This window comes from Papio anubis, chromosome 12, assembly GCF_008728515.1.
Source record: "Papio anubis isolate 15944 chromosome 12, Panubis1.0, whole genome shotgun sequence".
Lineage (NCBI taxonomy): Eukaryota > Metazoa > Chordata > Mammalia > Primates > Cercopithecidae > Papio > Papio anubis.
This window is the reverse complement of record NC_044987.1, coordinates 70162422-70175338: the sequence shown is the minus strand read 5'-3', so window position 1 is coordinate 70175338 and position 12917 is coordinate 70162422.

Below are 12917 nucleotides of genomic sequence, written 5' to 3'. Positions count from 1 at the left end.
ATGGGATGGGACCCTCTCTGGAATGGTGGTCTTATGACCCACAATCAGATTACAGTCCTGCCTTGGGGCAGGTGAAAGGAACGCTGGAGGAAGTCAGAGGCCTAACATACCAACATTGTAACAAAAGACTGTAACAAGGACTCTGGGAGTTATGAGCCAGGAATCATAGATGGAAACCTATACATATGTGTGTATTTATATCTACTACCACATCAAGGAAAGGCTTCATACACTGGTATGAAATTGGAAATAAATAACAGGAGAAAACTTGGAAAATTCCCAAGTATGTGGAATTAACACTCCTGAACAACCAGTGGGTCAAAGAAGAAATCAGAAATATCTTAAGACAAATGAAAATGGAAACACAACATACCAAAATTTATGGGATATGGCCAGGTTGCAGTGGCTCACGCCTGTAATCTCAGCACTTTGGGAGGCCAAGGTTGGCAAATCACTCGAAGTCAGGAGTTCAAGACCAGCCTGGCCAACATGGTGAAACCCCCATCTCTACTAAAAATACAAAAATTAGCCAGGCGTGGTGGTGGGCACCTGTAGTCCCAGCTACTTGGGAGGCTGAGGTGGGAGAATCGCTTGAACCCAGGAGGCGGAGCTTGCAGTGAGCCAAGATCATACCACTGCACTCCAGCCTGGGCAACAGAGTGGATCTATCAAACACACACACACACACACACACACACACACACACACGCCCCCACACATACATTTATGGGATGCAGCAAAAGGAGTTCAAGAGGGAAAGTGACGGCGACAAATACCTAATTAAGAAAAAGAAAGATCTCAAATAAATAACGTAACTTTCCATCTGAAGGAACTAGATATACAAGAACAAACTAAGTTTGCAGAGGAAAGGAAATAATACAGATTAGAGCGCAAGTGAAATAGAGACCAGAAAAACAATAGAAAAGATCAGTGAACTAAATTATTTTTTTGAAAAACAAAAATTGACAAAGCATTAGCTAGGCTAAGAAAGGAGACTCAAATAACTATAAATGAAAGAGGAGACATTACAGTGGGTACCACAGAAACACAAAGGATCATAAGAGACTACTGTGGACAATCACATGCCAGCAAATTGGATAACCTAGAAGAAATGATTAAGTTCCTAGACATATACAACCTAGGAAGACTGAACCATGAAAAAGAGAAAATCTGAATAGACCAATAATGAGTACGCAGTTTGAATCACTAATCAAAAATATTCAAACAAGGAATATTCTTTAAATGTTTGGTAGCATTCACCAGTGCAACCATGTGGTCCTGGGCTTTTCTTTGATGAGAAACTTTTTACTACTGATTTGAGCTCCTACCTGTTATTGGTCAATTTAGATTTTCTTTCTCTTCATAATTCAATTTTGGTAGGTTTTATGTGTCAAGGAAATTATCCATTTCTTCCAGTTAATCCAATTTGTTGGTTATAATTGTTCAGAGTAGTCTCATGATCTTTTATATTTCTGTTGTATCAATTGTAAGGTCTCCTTTCTCATTTCTGAGTTTATTCGCGTCTTCTCTCTTTTTCTCTGCTAGTCTAAAGGTTTATTGACTTTTTTAGCTTTTATAAAAGCCAACACTTAGTTTCATTGATCTTTTCTGTGCTTTTCTAGTGTCTATTTTGTTTACTTCTGCTCACTCTATGCTCTATTAAGAGATAAAGTATAAAGTCAAGGAAAGATCACTGGAATAAAAGTTTAAAAAACAGATATTGGGCTGGGGTGGCTCATACCTGTAATCCCAGCACTTTGGGAGGCTGAGGCGAGGAGTTCAAGACTAACCTGGGCAACATAGCTAGACCCTATCTCTTAAAAAAAAAAGAAAAGTTTTAAAAGTAGTCAGACATGATAATATGTACCTATAGTCCTAGCTACTTGGGAGGCTGAGGCCAGAGGATTCTTTGAGCCCAGGAGTTCAAGGTTGTAGTTAGCTGTGATCACCACTGCACTCCAGCCTGTGTAACAGAGCAAGGTCATGTCTCTAAAGAAAAAAAAAAAATAAAAGGGAAAGAAAAAGATACAGGTAAATTAGTTTCTCCAAACATCAGTCATAAAATGGAAATAAGGATATTTCCCCTGCATATGAAAGCATCCTTTAAAATGTAAACTTGAGCATTTTATAAATAATTTTTAATGTATAAAACCTGTGCTCTGGACATGTGCTTTCTTCCCCTTGAAACAAGATGAGAAACTTGGTTTATTACACTTACGTTTCTCTATCCCAGTTAAATAATTTGCATTTTCTAGAACTGATTCTTTAACTGTGTTGTTTTAGCATTTTGATTACATTTGGTTATAAATTATTATTATTATTTTAAGATAGGGTCTCGCTCTGTCACCCAGGCTGCTGGAGTGCAGTGGTGCGATCTCGGCTCACTGCAACCTCCACCTCCTGGGTTCAAGCAATTGTGCCTCAGCTTCCCAAGTAGGTGGATTACAAATTTTTTATTTCTCGTGGAGACAGGGTTTCATCATGTTGGCCAGGCTGGTCTCAAACTCCTGACCTCAAGTGATCTAGCCGCCTCAGCCTCCCAAAGTGCTGGGATTACAGGTATGAGCCACCACCATGCCCGGCTGGGTTACATTATAAATATTGTCACTAATAAAAATTATGAAGAAACAAAATTTGCAAATGATTTTCTTTATTAATAAAAGTGGCCAGGCACAGTAGCTCACACCTTTAATCCCAGCACTTTGGGAGGCTGAGGCGGACAGATCACTTGAGCCCAGGAGTTCCAGATCAGCCTGGCCAACACAGTGAAGCCCCATCTGTACTAAAAATACAAAACAATTAGCTGGGCGTGGTGGCATATGTCTGTAATCCCAGCTACTCAGGAGGCTGAGACACGAGGATCGCTTGAAACTGGGAGGCAGAGGTTGCAGTGAGCCAAAATCGCGCCACTCCACTCCAGGCTGGGTGACAAAACAAGACTTCGTCTCAATCAGTCAATCAATGAGACTGGATGCAATATTATCCCTATAATAATATTCTCAGTAACTTGCATTCATATATGCTTTATTACTTTGGTAAGAAAGGAACACTGGGAATTGCACATAACTTGAAGCCTGTTTATCTTAAGTTGCTGCCAGTAATTTTGGTCACCTTTCAGGAGTGTTACAGATGAACATCATCCATTCTCTAACTTTAATTTTTCTAAATTAAATGAATTATGAAATATAGTTGACCCTTGAACAATGTGGAGGTTAGGGGTCATCAACACATCCCTCACTGCACAGTCAAAAATCCACATATAACTTTTGGCTTCCCAAACACTTAACTACTAATAGCCTACTGTTGACTTTACTGATAAACCATCTATTAACACATATTTTGTATGTTATATGTATTATGTGCTATATTTTTAACAATAAAGTAAGCGAGAAAAAAGGAAATGGGCCAAGTGTGATAGCTCACACCTGCTACCCCAACACCTTGGGAGGCTAAGGCGGGAGGATTGCTTGAGGCCAGGAATTCGAGAACAGCCTGGGCAAAATAGTAAGACTCTGTCTCTTAAAAAAAAAAAAGGTAAAAAAAAATAATTATTTTTTGAAACAAGGTCTCGCTCTGTCGCCCAGGCTGGAGTACAGTGGCGCGATCTCACCACATGGCTCACCACAGCCTCAACCTTCCAGGCTCAAGTGATCCTCCCACCTCAGCCTCCCAAGTAGCTGGGACTACAGATGCACACCACTACACCCAGCTAATTTTTAATTTTTTTTTTCATAGAGACAGGGTCTCACTATGTTACTCAGGCTAGTCTTGAATTCCTGAGCTCAAGTGATCTTCCTGCCTTGGCTTTCCAAAGTGCTAGGATAACAGGTGTGAGTCACTGCTCCCAGCCAAAAAAAAAAAAAAAAAAATTTAAGAAAATGTTATAAAGAAAGTCATAAGGAGGCCGGGCGCGGTGGCTCAAGCCTGTAATCCCAGCACTTTGGGAGGCCGAGGCAGGCGGATCACAAGGTCAGGAGATCAAGACCATCCTGGCTAACACGGTGAAACTCCGTCTCTACTAAAAACACAAAAAACTAGCCGGGCGAGGTGGTGGGCGCCTGTAGTCCCAGCTACTCGGGAGGCTGAGGCAGGAGAATGGCGTAAACCCAGGAGGCGGAGCTTGCAGTGAGCCGAGATCGCGCCACTGCACTCCAGCCTGGGAGACAGAGCAAGACTCCATCTCAAAAAAAAAGAAAGTCATAAGGAAAAGAAATGTATTTACTGTTCACTAAGTGGAAGTGGATCATAATAAAAATCCTTATCCTTGTAGTCATCACACTGAGTAGGCTAAGGTGGAGAAAGAAGAGGAGGGGTTGGTTTTGCTGTCAAGACCTCATTGGGGCTGTCTCAAGAGTAGCAGAGGTGGAAGAAAATCCACTTATTAGTGTACTTACGCAGTTCAAACCCACGTTGTTCAAGCGTCAACTGTACAGTGAACTAAAAGCGCCGGTTGTCCTCCCTTACTTAAGGCTCATGTGTATCCCTAGCCTATCTAATACAGAAAATTTTGCTCTGGAATGGTCCTTGTACTCCCAGGTTACAAGTCCAATATCCAAAGGTATAAGTGATCTACATATTGATGAAGTCCAGTAAAATCACTTCAGTCATACTGCTATGCATGCTATTCATTTAAGAACTTTAAAAACTAAACACTATGTTTGACTTAGAAAAGAAAAATGGCAAAGGGAGAAATACTAGCAGGCAGGGTCTTGGTCTAGTTCATTATCCTAGCCTAACAACACGCATCATAAGTAAGGTGGTTACAGGACCTGCTTTGCCTGGTATAGTCCTGGTTTATGCTGGCTATCCCAATGTAATTATTAATAACACCCTCTTTCACCCCACACATAAAGTGCTTCCTATTGTTTATCAATATATACCCTATTTCTAGCAGTGCACAGCATGTATTAGGTGCTCACTAAATATTTGTTAATGAATGAATGATGAGCTACATAAAAAGAGACTGGCTCATTAGACAGTTCTGAGAATCTGGTTCTGCAATAAAACAGTAAAGAGACTGGCCCATTAAATAGAGTTCTGAGAATTTAGTACTGCAGTAAAATAGTATGAGCACTGTAGGGTTGAATTGATGACTACCCCGAAAAGATACGCCCATGTCCTAATCCCATAGTGTGGGAATCTTACTTTATATAGCAAATAATGTAATTAAATTAAGGGTCTTAAGAGGAGGTGCTTAGCCTGGATTATCTGGGTACAATCACATGTATCCTTAGAGAGGCAGAGGGGGTTTGGGGATGCACCACACACACACACACACACACACACACACACACACACACAGAGAAAGGCAATGTGAAGACAGAGCAGAGGGATGTGGCCACAAGCCAAGGAATGTGCACCACACACACACACACACACGCACACAGAAAGGCAATGTGAAGACAGAGCAGAGAGGTGTGGCCACAAGCCAAGGCATGCCAACAGCCACCAGAAGCTACAAGAGGCAAGAGTTGGATTCTCCCCAGCACCTCCCTAGGAAGTGCACCTCTGCCAATGCCTTGATTTTAGACTTCTGACCTCCAGAACTGTGAGAAAATTAATTTTGGTTGTTTTAAGCTACCAAGTTTGTGGCAATTGGTTATGGCAGCCAAAGGAAACTAATGCAAGCACCTTATTCATGCAAAAGTGATAAGAAAGGAATATTCCCATTATGGCTATTCATGTTGCTGTGGGGTGGGGGAGCTTGATGTACTCGGGAAAGTATGAGATGCCGCCACGAATTGCATTAGAAAAGTCACCAAACTTTCGATTTCCCAATATATATAATGGGGGAAATAATACATCTCTACTTCCTCCAAATAGTTTGTAGTGAGACTCAATTGAGATAATGTATATTCCTGTATTCAATAAATATTTAATGATGCCTAGTATATGCCAGGAACTATTCTAAGCTCTTTATCTCTTGCTATCCAATACATTCCCTATCCAGAAGCCAGTCATCTTTTTAATGTGAAGTTTTTTGTGTGTGTTTTTGTTTTGTTTTGTTTTGTTTTGTTTTTGAGACAGAGCTTTGCTCTGTTGCCCAGGCTGGAGTGCAGTGGTGCAACCTTGGCTCACTGCAACCTCCACCTCCCAGACTCAAGCAATTCTCGTGCCTCAGCCTCCCAAGTAGCTGGGATTACAGATGTGTGCCACCACACCCAGCTAATTTTTGTATTTTTTTAGTATAGATGGGGTTTTGCCATGTTGGCCAAGCTGGTCTCAAACTCCTGGCCTCAAGTGAGCTACCTGCCGCAGCCTCCCAAAGTGCTGGGATTACAGGCATGAGCTACTATGCCTGCCAGAAGCCAGTCATCTTTTTAAAAAATCTATGGAATACAACATGACAGATAAAGTTTCTGCTGCCATTTAGCTTAACATCCTAATGCAGTGAGCAGACAAGAGACAAGAATGAATGCAAAAAATCATTTCAGATAGTAAGAAGGACTGTGCAAAAGACAAAAACAAACAAACAGAAAAACTAAGAGGGGAAACGTAATAGAGTGTCTAGAAGAGGACACAACATTACACAGGATGATCAGGGAAGGCTTTTCTAGAGAGGTGGCCATTCAAGCTGAAATCTAAATTATACACACACACAAAGCCATTCTGTAAAAAACTGGGATAAGAGCTTTTGGGCAGTGGAACTTAAAAAAGAAATAGCCATAGTTTTTGCATATTTGAGAAATAGAAAGCTTTGCATGAGCTTGACATGTTTGAAGAATAGAAAGGGGCCAGTGTGACTGAATATAGAGATCAAAGGGAACATAGTAGGAGTTGAAGTCAGACTGATAGTCAAGGGTCAGATCATGTAAGGTCATATAGGCCATGCTAAGGAGTTTTGATTTTATTGTGGATATTATATATAGATCCATGATTAGAGGGTTTTAAACATGGAAGTGGCATAATCTGATTTACATTTTTTAAAGATTACTGGTTCCGGGTAGAGAATGTATTGGAGAGCAAGAGATGAAGTTGAGGGACCAGTTCTAGAAGGCTAGGGAGAATGGTGGTTAGATTAAAGTGATAGCAATGTAGATCAAAAGAAGTGGACCAGTTTAAGATATTTTGGAGACAGAACCAACAGAAGTTCTGATGGATTGAAGACAGAAGATAAGGGACAGAAGAATCAAGAAAGATTCATATGTTTTTTACTTTAGTAACTGACAGTGGTGAACAATGGAGTAAAACTATCCTGAACATGTTAAACTTGAAATGCCTATTAGATATTCAGGGGGAAATTTCAGTAGGCAAGTCAATATAGATGATATACATCTATAGCTTGCATGGGGGAAAAGGTAGATAAGAGATAGAGATATGAATTTGGAAATGTTTATCATATAAATGGGATTTAAAGCCATAGGATTGATGAATTACCTCAGAGAAAAGTATTCAGAGGGAAGAGAAGACCCAGAATAAATCCTTGGTGGTATGTCAATATTTATAGGTCAAACAGAGTAGGAGAACCCAGCAAAGACTGAGCTGAATTGGTAAAGGAGGCAATGAGGCAGTAGGAAATTCTACAGAAAAAAAATAAATAAAATGGCAGCAAGATAATATGCAAATATTTTCTCAGCTCTTCTGTATGCAAAGAATTCTATTGGTAATGCAAGAGAAATACTTGATATCAAGAACCTTATGATTTTGGAAGGGAGGTAAAAATAAGCCCATAAAAATAATAAATCATGTAGCCGCCTAACTAATGATCTCCCTATCTCCAAATGTGCCCTCCTTTGTTTTGTTTTGTTTTTTTTTTTGAGACAAGGTGTCGCTCTGTTGCCCAGACTGTAGGGCAGTGGCGTGATCACAGCTCACTGCAGCTTTGTCCTCCTAGGCTCAAGTGATTCTCCCACCTCAGCCTTCTGAGTGGCTGGGACCACAGGTGCTCCACCACACCTGACTTATTTTTGTAGTTTTTTTTTTTATAGAGACAGGGTTTCACTATATTATCCAGGCTGGTCTCAAACTCCTGGGCTCAAGGAATCCACATACCTCATCCTCCCAAAGTGTTGGGATTACAGGCGTGAGCCACCACACCCCATTTTAATACATTCTACACAAACTGTAAGGATAGTTTTTCTAAAACAGTACATGGATCAATTAAAAATGATCAGCTTTACACTAAAACTGATCAGAGTTCTGATCAGTTCAAGAACTTTGTCTGTGTAGTCAAGTCCCAAATCATCATTCTGGCACTTAGGAAGAATGGCCACAGCCTCATCTCCCTGTTATTCCCTTTATGAAAGCTTATGGCATCTTTGGTTTAGCATTGATTCCACCCTTCCCTGCCTTTTATATAATTGGTGTATTTATCTTTTGTCTAGATTGTGAGATCCCTGGAAACAGGTATTACACATATAAACTCAGTAACTTTATTTCTTTTTCTGCCAAGTGAACAAAGACCTCCAAATTTTAGTCACATGTAATACAGAACACTGGTATTGGTCATATCTCCATCTCTGAGCCACCCTTCCTCCCATGTAAGCTACAGATGCATATCATCTATTTTGAATTGCCTACTGAAATGTCCCTTTGAATATCTAATAGGCATTTCAAATTTAATATATTCAGAATAGTTTTTCCTCCATTGTTTACTACCTGCCAGTTGCTTAAGGTCAAAATCTGTGAATCATTTTTGATTCTTCTCTCATCTTCCACATTCAATCCATCAGAAGTTTTATTGGCTTTATCTCCAAAATATATCTTAACAATGGAGCAAAATTTGAGTACCATAGAACCAGATTACGGATAACTGTAGGAATGAAGGAGTGATACATCTAGGAATAGGAAAGTAGTCTGAAGCCAGATGATAAAGGTCCTTTTATGGCCAAACTAAGGAGTTCAGGTATTATTGTTACAGGAGAGCTATTGAGGTTTTTGAGTAGGGCACTTACATATTCATTCTGTACTTCAGGAATGAATCAGTAGAGGGGATAAATGAGGGTGCCCTCAAAATTGCAAGCAATGAAGTATTAGAACTGAATTTTTAGGGACAGCAATACCAGCCTAACTGGCTCCATAAGAGAAGACTGGGTGTTTGGGAGAGGCAAAAAATAATGCCAACAGAAAAGGTAGAGTAGGGATAGAATATAAAGGGCTTGAAAGCCAGGTAAAAGCATATAAACTGGGATCCCTGGGTTCTAATACCTGTTTCCCTACTTGGAGAAAGTCCCCTTATCTTTTTGAAAACCCAGTTGCCTTTTCCTGGGGTTTGCTTCAGCTATAAATGTTGTAATTTTCTACAATGCTCTGACCTGCTACAGTGGCTCTGAAACCTTGACTGCACACTGGAATCACCCAGAGAGCTTTAAAAGCTATTGATGGCTAGATCTCACTACCAAAGACTCAGATTTATCTGGTCTCAGATGCAGCCTGGACACTGAGATATTTAAAAGTTCTCCAGGTGATTCTAATGTGCAGCCAAGGTTGAGATCAACTCATGTAGAAAATAGTGAAGCACTAAGATTCTTGAGCATGGTAATAATGTTAAAGTTTAGTTTAGTTTATTTTTTTTTTCCCCCAAGACGGAATCTTGTTCTGTTGCCCAGGCTGGAGTACAATGGCATGATCTCAACTCACTGCAACCTCCACCTCCTGGGTTCAAGCGATTCTCTTGCCTCAGTCTCCCAAGTAGCTAGGATTACAGGTGCGCACCACAACATCCGGCTAATCTTTTGTATTTTTAGTAGAGACGGGGTTTCACTATGTTCACCAGGCTGATCTCGAACTCCTGACCTTGTAATCTGCCTGCCTCGGCCTCACAAAGTGCTGGGATTACAGGCATGAGCCACTGCGCCTGGCTGAAAAAAGGTATTTGAAGAAAGACTAACAGGAATATACAGACTAGTAGGCAAAGACTACAGAAGATCAACAAGAATTTTGCAATAATCTAAGAGAAAAGTTTAGTAAGGGCTGGATTAGCATACATACAATGATGTTGAAGGGAGGAAGATGACTGCAAGAAACATTTAGAGAGAAGTAGCACCAGGATTCAGTAAGTGATTGAATATTAAATCTGAGCAAAAGGAAAAAAAAAATATGGTCAAGTTTCTAGCATAGAACAACAATAGGATCCTTAACAAAATTAAAGTAGTTGTGAAACAGCTGGTTAATATTGTTGAGAATATGGAAACTAATATTAAATTCTAAGTCAGGGTCTAACCTATGTCCCTTACATACATTATCTCATTTAATCTTTACAACAACCATATAAATACTACTATCATTCCCATTTTACAGATTTAGAAACTGAGGAAGAGTAATTAAATTATTTGTCCAAAGTTACACAGTAAGTGATAGAGAAGACATTTGATCTCAACTGGTTTAACTACTTTTCCTTTTAGGAAGATGACCAGTTTACATATGGAATCTGTTGAATTTGAACAAACAACTCAAAAAAGCAAAATGGCTATAGAGGCCAGATGGGAACATAAATGAGTGAATCAAGTCAGATGCAACTTGGAGAAATCAAAACATCGAGAGGAGGCAGTTCTACTTAGTTATGCTTGAACGTTGCCCTATGAGACTTTCAGGCCCGGTGTTGCCATATTTTAATATTTTTCATGAAAAGATGGAAATCTGGATTTGTATGTAAAAATTTGTGTGAATATCAAATTCAAGTGTTTAAAACTACTGTGGCCCAAACTATGGCTTCAAGTTTGCATCTCTGAGCAAAAGCCTGTTGGAAATTCAGAACTGGATGTAAAGTGAGAGATCTGGGCTGAAAGTATATGATTAGGGAATTCATAAGCACAGAGAGGATGGTAGATGCTTCCAAAATAGTATGTATTAGAATAGTAACCAGCACTTGACATGATTAGTTAAAATAAGGCAAAAATATATGAGTTAACAAGTTAGGACTTAGAGAAAACTGATAAAATGGAAGTGGAAAACTAGCAGACTGAAGTGGGTATATTTAAAATTCAATTTTCAATGAACTAAAAGCTAAATTCCAGACAATGCCTTTTTTTTTTTTTTTTTTAAGATAGAATCTCGCTCTGTTGTCCAGGCTGGAGCGCAGTGGCATGATCATGGCTCACTTCAGCCTCGACCTCCAAGGCTCAAGCAATCCTACTGCCTCAGCCTCCCAAGTAGCTGGTACTACAGGCATGTGGGACACAGGCTAATTTTTGTATTTTTTGTAGAGACGGGTTTTCACCACGTTGCACAGGCTAGTCTCAAACTCCTGAGCTCAAGCATGAGCCACCGTGCCCAGCAATTTTTTTTTTTTTTTTTTGAGACAGGGTCTCACTCTATTGCCCTGGCTGGAGTGCAGTGGCGTGATCACGGCTCATTGCAGCCTCAAAGTTCTGGGCTTAAGGGATTTGCCCATGTCAGCCTCCCAAGTAGCTGATACTACAAATGCATGTCACCACATCCGGATCTTTTTTTAACTTTTAAATTTTAGAGACGGGGTAAGGGGGGTTTCCCTATGTTGCCCTGATTGGTCTCCAACTCCTGGGCTCAAGGGATCCTTCCACCTTGGCCTCCCAAAGTGCTACTGAATTTTCATATATCCATGATGTGATGGAAACATTTAGAAAGTTTCAACGTTTATTTCCCTCACTTAATAGATTTCAATTTGAAAAAAACTATTGTCTAGACTTCAAAGAGAATATTCACCTAGCCCTAAAAGCTGGATGTTCTTATAATTAAGACACTTAAAATTCAGTAATTAAAAATTTTTTACCCTGGACACAGTGGCTCACACCTGTAACCCCAGCACTTTGGAGAGGCCTAGGTGGGTGGCTCACTTGAGGTCAGGAGTTTCAGACCAGTCTGCGCAACATGCTGAAACCCAGTCTCAACTAGAAATACAAAAATCAGCTGGGTGTGGTGGCACATGCTTGTAATCCCTGCTACTCAGGAGGCTGAGGCACGAGAAATGCTTGAACCCAGGAGGTAGGGGCTGCAGTGAGCAGAGATCACGCCACTACACTCCAGCCTGGGTGACAAAGTGAGACTCTGTCTCAAAAAAAAATTTTTTTCCTAAAGGTTTTAATGTTTTATTTAATCTTTGCTAATTGTGAACCCTTCTGCAATGGGCTTTGCAGGTTTGATTTCAATCTGAAATCTTTCTATTTAAGTGACAGAAAGGTAATTGAAAGATTGTTTTATCAGTATTTTTACTCTTTCTACCTTAGGTTACTCCCTTCCAGGTCAATTTCTCACATAAACTCATATCTGCAAAGCCCATACCAAAAGGGTTCACAATTAGCAAAGACTAAATAAAATATTAAGTAAAACCTTTTTTAAATTTTTAATTACTGAATTTTAAGTGTCTTAATTATAAGAACATCCGACTTTTAGGGCTAGGTGAATATTCTCTTTGAAGTCTAGACAATAGTTTTTGACTACTACTCTTCCTAGTAAACTAATGTATTCGTTCATTATCAGATATATGGAATGTAAACCAGTTATGTCAAAATATCACATATACTAAATGCATTTTTCCAAACCTTAAAGCCCTACAGAAATTATAAAGAAACATTATTCTGGTGTTATCATGAAGCTAGAAGGGTCCAAAAAATTACAAAGTGAAACCTCTTGTATTTAAAACAAAACTTACACCACCACCACCACCCCAAAATATATATATATATTTTTAGAACATCTCTTCCAAGTTTTAAAGTTCAAGTAAAATTGATTTAATAGCAGTAAGTGTAGTAACAGTAAGGTGAGGAATGCTGACTTTATTCTATAGCAAAGATCTACAGATGCTGGAATTGTATTAGAAACCTGTAGAGCCACACCACAGCCTTCTGTTATCACATTTAAATGTCGCAGGAAAAACTGCAATTTTCCTGAAAATTGTATTAAGGACCAGGTGCTCTAATACCAAGAGCTGTTTTGACACATCAAAGGTTAAGTTTGGGTCTTTGAAAATCCTGCCTCTTACTGAACACTTTCTTTAAAAG